General features: G+C 41.0%; 1 long non-coding RNA gene across 1 annotated transcript; it reads right to left on the bottom strand.

The window, feature by feature from the left end:
- Positions 1 to 6,923: 6,923 nt before the first annotated feature.
- Positions 6,924 to 7,253, bottom strand: LOC124635366. The gene is made up of 2 exons (XR_006984994.1): positions 7,101 to 7,253; positions 6,924 to 6,993 (listed from the first exon to the last, which is right to left on the bottom strand). It is a non-coding gene; the product is annotated as an uncharacterized LOC124635366 (long non-coding RNA).
- Between the last annotated feature and the right edge of the window lie 1,010 nt (positions 7,254 to 8,263).

The following is an 8,263-nucleotide window of genomic DNA, read 5'->3' as shown; positions in this document are numbered from 1 at the left end:
TTCCTTGGAGTCTTCGTCTGTTTGTTCCGCTCATCAATGAGATTTTTTGCAGCTATTTCTTTTTCATTAATGTGTCCGTCAGTTTTTCAATCGGCTGTGTAAGTGTGAACAGAATGGAATGCCGCTTTCAAGATAACTTGTCCTTTGTCACGTCAGTTGCCATGAAGATATTCCATTATTAGTGAATAGCGATGTATTATTAAAAACGCAAAATTCTCGTACCATTCTGTGTGTTTACTGTTGCTATTTGATCCGTAGTAGCGCGTTAGGTGGAATAGTCAATATTGACAAACGTTTGGCCAGAAACTATCCTTTATTTATAGTAGCTGAATGTGCACAACATTATGATATGTAATTAACGAGGTAATTACGTAGATCGCCTTGTGCCGGTGGGGCCGGCCAATGTTTGCGCAGGAGTTATCGCGGCCGAGCGACACCGCACCGTCTGACTAGCACGCCACTGCTAACTAGCTCCGAAAAAAACAATACAGTAAAAGAACACTTTAAACTTTAAAGCTTCATCTAAAGCGTAAGATCCAATTTGAAACTCATAATATATTATCTTTAAAATTCGTATCTAAGGTAAACTCGAATTATAATATAAACGGCAAGGCGAAAAAAACTAATTTATCAGCGTGATTAAAGCAATATTAACAACTTAATAATATTTAGTTTCGCATCGTGTAACCATGTGTCGCGGTATCATGCGTATCTCTGTCACGCTCTTCGTGCTACGACGACGACTTGACCAATAACTGACCAAACAGAATCACAATCACATAACAGTTTGAGCACACTTCAAGTTCCGCAACTTCACTCACTATTAGCACTATTCCTATATTTTCACGTAGAAGTATACAATTTCCGTGAGCAAGCACTGAACACACACACGCTACTCCGTCGCTTAGATTAGTCGCGGAATCTAGCTTTTCAGTCGAGCGAAACACGCGTCCACAGGCGGTGAATAAGGAATACAATGAGTTAGTTCGATTAAGCTTTAATCAAGACGTAATTAGATTGATAGGCTGTATTGATAAAGCTATGAAGGTGTGACGCTTTCAACATAAGTCGCTTTCTGTTGCAATGAGTGCCATGTGGGGAGATACCGCGTCGGGACACTTGCGGCCGCGAGCGCTTGTGTGCGTGCGGTATCGGACAAGCGCGTGTGTTATCGTGCACTTTGGACCGCTTTATCAGCAGGAGCTATCAGTGACTCACATCGCCTAGATCGCTAATCAGATGGTTATCTGCTTCCTATGTTTATCCGGTACTTATGTGTGACTGTACTTGTAAATATTTCTTGTATAATATCTTTATTGTGATAACACATTGATTATAATCAATTGTGTCCGCTTGACGGATTATTATTTAATGAAATTGCTGAGCCATATAATTCGAGGATAATTACACCGGATATGACTTGAACAAAGTTGTTTAATGCCTACTTACTTATTTACTGACGATGCAAACAATATTGTGAAGCTTGCTGACGTAGATTTCAATAAATAGCGACGGGAACTGGGTTATTTATATTTTCAGTTTACTGAATGCATCACACGTGTGAGAAGGATGCGGATTTGCTACAGTAACAGTTTGTTTGCACCAAATAATGATGTTTACATAAGAGCGGCGCGGGCGCATGTGGAGGCGGCCCAGTGCGACGTGACGTCGCCGGGACGTCACCGCGCACGCGCTTTGCGTCACGCAGGCGGCGGCGGGCGCGCTCTCATCGCGCCGCCCTGCAGCATCGCTTGCGTCAATAGGCGCTGCGGCTCCGGCGCTGCGGCCGCCGTGATGCCGGCGCGGCTCTTCAAACGCACGTCGCGCGTCACGTGCGTGCCAACATGTTGTAGTTTACACGAGGGGCTCCGCAACGTGTGAGAACCTTACACTACCGTGTATTCTTCAATAAGGATTTGCGTCGGTGAAGTACCGCCCAAGTTTAGGCTCCACGATCATTTAGCTCATCTACGTCCATACTGAATATGTGTTACAGTTGGGATAATAAACAACCGGACTCAGTAGCAATTTCTTATGGTAATGTTTGTCGCAAGCACTTAGAGCTCCGGTAGCGACAGACGAGGAGAGTACCGTTAGCGCGATGTGACCGGCGCTTGCGCAACCCGCACGCGTCACACGCACGGGTCACTTGTGACGCCAAGCATTTCATAACTCCTTAACACTGCAATTGCTTTCGGTTCAATCGGATCCGTCTTACTAGGATGGAGGAAAAGGTGACATTCATTTAAGAGCAATTAAAAAAAAATGAAAGAATTTCGTCACATGACAGTGTGTTATAAAAAAACTCACTTTACTGATCATTCATCGAATGTTTCATCATCTCGCTTCGTCTTAATAAGTTGCTGTGAAGTGAAGGCACAGTTATTTTCCCTTTTCATTTCATAAATTCTCAGAAAATTTCATGTTTTACTATTCACACTTACTTATTCTCAGTTTCAATTTAGACCCATCGCAAGTATTTTAATATTGCACCAAATGCGGGGCGTACTTTCCAGAGGGTCGTAACCCAGTAGTACCCAATACAGTGTTACGACGCTCTGGAAAGTTCTCACCGCATCACACTCAGAAGTAAACACCACACCATAAACACAAACTCTGTGGATCCAATAAATTGAATGATAAGGAACATAATCTGATACATTAAGTAACTGGCAAGGTCCGCAAGTCCGCGCGGATGTGTGACAGCGGGTCAAGGCCGCGGAGAAAGAGGCCGCCAGTGAAAGTGCTTCCGTGACGCATGCGCAGTGCGGGCCGGCGCGCGCGCTGCTCATCCGCCATCGCTGTTACATGATCTTTCTCCGGCTCCTGGACGGCAGAGGTCGCCTGTCAACTGGAACAATCGCCTCTAATAACTTCACATCGCCAGAGTTCCGCGAGACACTATTTTTTGCGTCAGTTGGTGCTGAGAAGTTTTTAATCACCTTTGAGATTTTTCTTTTGCGGTTTTGCATATTTTTTTCCTGTTTAATCAACACAGTTTCTAACCAGCCAGTCAGTTTACATTTGGCATCCTAATTAGCTTAATCCTTATTTATACTATAAACTCAAAAGTTTATTTGATTGTATACTTATTTATACCTAACGATGTCATGGCAACTAAACTATTTAGTTTAGATGACATATGCTTTGATTACAATGCTTTTTTATCGGAGGGTACAGGTACATTAATGAATATTTTCTCTATGAATCGTTTAGTCTATCCTAGTGCTACATGAGCTCACATCACATTTCATAATATAAGGTACACTCAATAACGGTATGTTAATGTTTTCGTGACCAGGCTCCTCGCGAGTCACCAGCTTGTTAATCTCATTAATAGAGTGCCTAGTGCGAGTTTTGCAAGTTAATTTTTTCGATGCGAAGATTATCATACCATTGAATCACGTAGCACTTATCATAGAATTGTTTATTTAATAAAGTCTGTCATCGGTACTTGGTCGTATAACACTCCAGCACACTTTTGCGAGTGTAAGCATTATTAACCGGTAAAATAAATGAACATGTAATATCTAAATCATGTGACGTAGCATACGACTCTTTATTTCAATAGACTTATAATTTCGTATCGAGTTGCGAACGCACACAAAACTCGGAATCAGCACTCTGATAATTATCCAAAGCACCGTTTCGAAGCTGACACGTGTAAGTAAGATTAGTGGTTTCATAAATAAATGCGACTTTCTCTGGGACAATAGTAACCGCAAGCTATGAAGCGGGTCGACGTATAAATACTGAGCAGTTCTAACATATTCCAATCATAACGGACTTGTGGTCAATTCATTATATGTTTATAAAACTTTATAAACACCCAAACTACCTACGAGACAGTAGGTACGTTCTGCGTCATCAATATTCGTCTAAGAGGACCCGCACGCTGCAGTCTAAACAAACAGTCAACCGACAATGGACCCGATGGTTATTATTTAAAAAAAATATGTATGTAAAAAAAAGTATAGTAAGAAAATCTTGATTACATACAGATTTAAGTCGTTCTGATACCAGTTAGATACCTGTGGGCCAAGCACGAATATCAAACGTATTCGAATCGACAATGTATCGAGGCCTCGATTCGAAAACGGAGTCTGTCGATAGTAGGCAGCACGAACCACATTCGAAGCACTATCGTACACTCGATTCGAATTCGAAGGTGACGTCATGCTAATGTTAATAGGGACTAGAGATGGGTAACTCAGGAGTGATAGATAAAAAAGATATGTATCTTTCCGTTCTTATCACTCACTCTTTGTATCAGTTCAAATCCGAATGTATCAGTGTATCTTTAACAACTCATTCAATCCGTCGTCCGTTTCTATCTGTGTTGCACTCGCACACACAGCGTTGAGCGGCTGGCGTCACGGTTTCTCATCGGAAAGACCAGACATCTCTTTCGCACTTCCCTACTGTATTTTATTGCTTTATTCACAATATATTTACATTAATTGAAAATAAAATAAAATAAACTTATATATATATACAACTTAAAACTAATACAGTGCATCAAAAAATTGCTCCTCATCGCTGTCACTGGGTAGTGTACCCAAAAGACTGGCAGCATTGCCACGTTGGATGGCAATGCTCAACCTCTGTGCGAAATAAAAGCCAGCCTTTGGATCCCGGGAAGTGTCAACCAGGCGCTGGGAAATATCCCTGGCAAGAAGGTGCGCCCTCGGACCCCACGGCCCCAGAGTTTCAACCCCAAACGGCTCAAACATGTAATTGCCTATAAGGTTACTATATTTGCGCCGCTTGAGGTTCTCTGCTTGTGCAGCGGCGGAGCCAGCACAACATGCAGTTCCGGGAAGGTGAGATGGCGCAAGAGTGTCGACGCATGTCGCGTCCCACACTAAAGTCCTACCCACCTTCCACGGAAATAGCGACATGCCGTCTGGTCTCTTGCCATCGTCGCGTGCCAAGCCATTTGGTTCGAGTACGGCTGGCACGCCGACGGCAACAAGAGCGCGACGGATCACGTCGTTTATGTTGGCATGTCGTGGTATGCGGCCGGCACTCCGGCTGCACGACAGGCCGTGGTGACCGAGGCTGTTGACAGCTTCCCCGCAGTGGCAGCGATGAGGAGAGCAGCATGGAGCACCTAGTCGGAGGCAAACGACGAGTCTGAAGGTGGTGTCATCAAACATGGTGCCTGTGTTTGAGGACGGAAGTGCAAGAAGCCATAGACCCGACTCCCATTCACCCACAGCCAGTAGGCGCGCTCGCTCTGCAGAAGTAATTGACGTATCGATTAAACTTTTCCGTATTACTCTGCAGAGCGGCTCATCCCACTGTCTCTGGGAGGACAGGTTGGCGGGTAAGTCGGTGTTCGGGCATGCGACTTTCCAAGCATTTAAAGCCTCAGTCAGGCTTGGTACCTCAAAATTGGCCAGTGTGGTGGGTAATATTTTCCTGATCAATTTCTCAGTGCCATGGACCGAGGAAATAAAGGCTGGTAAACTTACACTGGAAATTTTACGGACGCCAAGTCCTCCCATACGGATGGGAAGAGTCGCTTGAGACCAAGCTCTGTCGTCCAAGGCCACATTTAAAATGGATGATAGTGTATGTCGTATAATTTCGTCGATTTTGTCCAAAAGGCTGGTGTGCTTCCATAAATGGGAAGCACGCAAGTTATACGTAAATTTTGGTCCAAAACAGCAGTACCGTATGATGGTGATGGCTGCATGCATATTAATTTTGAGTAGCCTTTCCGAAACATTATTAAAATTTTGAATTTTCTTCTCAATAAAATCCGAAAATGAATCTTCCAGTATAGGCGATCCAAGGAGGCAAAGAGAACTTTGGTCTATCGGTTTAATTTCAGGAGCTATTGAGAGGAAATTTTGAAGAATAGTCTGTCTGTCAGTCGAGTCGGGTATAAAAAGTTCACATTTAGAAAGGTTGAGGTCGAGGCCAATGTCGTGGAATTTATCTTTTAGGAAAACTAAGTCATTAAGAACAGTATCTCTGTTGCCTCCCAGGGTCCCGTCGTCGAGATACCACACGTTAAATTCAGAATTTAGCTGCCGAATAATTGGGTTAATCGCCAAACTAAAAATCACAGGCCCGAGTGGATCACCTTGTTGACAGCCAACAGCGGATTCTAATAGGTTGTTCCGATATAATAATTTTGTTGGGTATCTATAGCATTGCCAAAGAAAACTGTAATCTTCCCTACTTAGAATGTTCTGTCTCACTTTCTCGATACCGAGAATAAGTGTTTGACCATTATTTTTATTTATTTATTCGATTTACACGGCTTTAACAGCCAATTACATAAATCGTAAACTTAAATTTAAAATGAAAAATAGAAACTTAAAAATAAAAAAAAATAAACTTAAAAATATTATAAACTGATATACGAATCTATCTATCCTAAACGAATCTATCACTCTTAGTTCGTACTGATTTAGTGATACATTGGATTGAATTGAACGAAGCGAGTCACTCTGAGCAACAGTACAATGTCACTCACGGATTAGAAAGGATATAGAGATACAAAAGAGTGATACATATCCCAGTGATCAAAAGATACATATCAATCTTTTCTTTTCAATGATACGTTTTTCCCATGTCTAATAGGGACGCGCCATAGTGAGCAAAATGAACGATTTTTGAATGAATCGTGCGTTCGAAAACTAACTCTAGTTGTTAATATTTCTTTCACCTTTGATTAAACGTATTATTAATTTTAAATTATAATAAAAACTGAATGTTATATAAAGAAGAGACCCAAAGTTAATTATTAGACATTATAAAATGGCATTATCTTTAGCAATATAACATAGTTACGGAGATTTTATTTTTTAAAAATGACGGGTACCGAACGCACCCACTTGACATCCGACGCGCGTAAGGGCGCCAAGTTTGTTTATGTTTTGTTACACGTCCACAACAAAAGTATTTAATTTAAATTCGGTTTCATTTATGTCCAGTGGGTTAATTCTTTTCCTAAGTTTTGCTCTGCGCGTAATTTCTCTACAATGATTAAAAATAAACATATAAATAACTAAATTTTTTTCAAACACATTAATTCTATAGGTACCTACGCAAATAAATAAAATATGATTTAATTACTTAGGTACCTTGTTTCTCGTGATTGATATCCATAATTTTCTAGTAAATTTGCCGCTAAAAAATAATATGCGGTACTACGTTCATACAGTGGCGGTCTTTGCATTGTAAATTATATTGAAGCTATTACTAATTGTTCCAATAACTTAACAATAATTTTAAAACACTTTTATTCACAAAACTAACTCTAAACAAAACATAAACACGGTTAAAACTTTATTTTTACACTTCTCGAAACCTTTCTCACCGACTATTTTCAAGTGAATAATGTTTCGAGCATACTCGATAGCCAGCCTTCGAGAGTTTACGTTACCGTACGTCAAAACAATGTACGTGCTATCAAAAATCTCACAATTGTTTATAAGTTTCGAGTTTCGTTTACCATCTCGTTTTGATTTCGATTACGACAGCGCGCCAAAATCATTCGTGCTGCCATGTTTTGTTTCCTTTTACGCCCGATACAATTCTCATACAAATGTTACTCGATTTCGATACGAATAACTTTTCGCAAATATTCGTGCTTGGGCTACTGATCTTTGTATATGTGTAGCGACAAAAAGACTATCGGCCGACAAAAAGTTTGTAGTGTGCGGGTTTTCTACAATTTCCAATAGTCACATGAAGAATCCAAAAATATTCGAAATATTCGACAGTTTTCCCGGAAACCTAAATAAAGACTTGTATGTTGAGGTCCAGTCATATTAAGGGTACCGTTATATGAGGTCACACATCTCGACGCCAGATGACTTTTCCTTATGACACATCTCTCGGATCAGGAGGTATCACCCACATAATATTTCGAGAATGACTTAATCATTACTAGAATCCGTAGTTCGGTAACAGATACACGCCTGGCACGTGACGTCAACGGAAACGATATCCTACAACTGTCGGTACGTCTGTATGTGTGACTGCTTTCCTTGTGATTAAGTATATTACGCCAGGTCCGCAAGTCGGTCTCACCTGTGTCCCGTAGGAACTACTTCGATTAAAGGAGAATTTTCAAACAGTCGTTTCCAAAACAATCCAAAAAACAAGCTCTTCTTAATCATAATATTATAGTTACCTAATTATAATTACTTCTAGCAACAGTATAAAGATGTGAAACTCCTTGATTGCTACTATAAAGTAGTTTACTATGAGTGTTCAGGAGAGGGAGCTGCATGACTACTAG

The sequence above is a fragment of the Helicoverpa zea genome, chromosome 12 (genome assembly GCF_022581195.2).
Source record: "Helicoverpa zea isolate HzStark_Cry1AcR chromosome 12, ilHelZeax1.1, whole genome shotgun sequence".
Lineage (NCBI taxonomy): Eukaryota > Metazoa > Arthropoda > Insecta > Lepidoptera > Noctuidae > Helicoverpa > Helicoverpa zea.
This window is presented reverse-complemented; position numbering and strand designations above follow the sequence as displayed.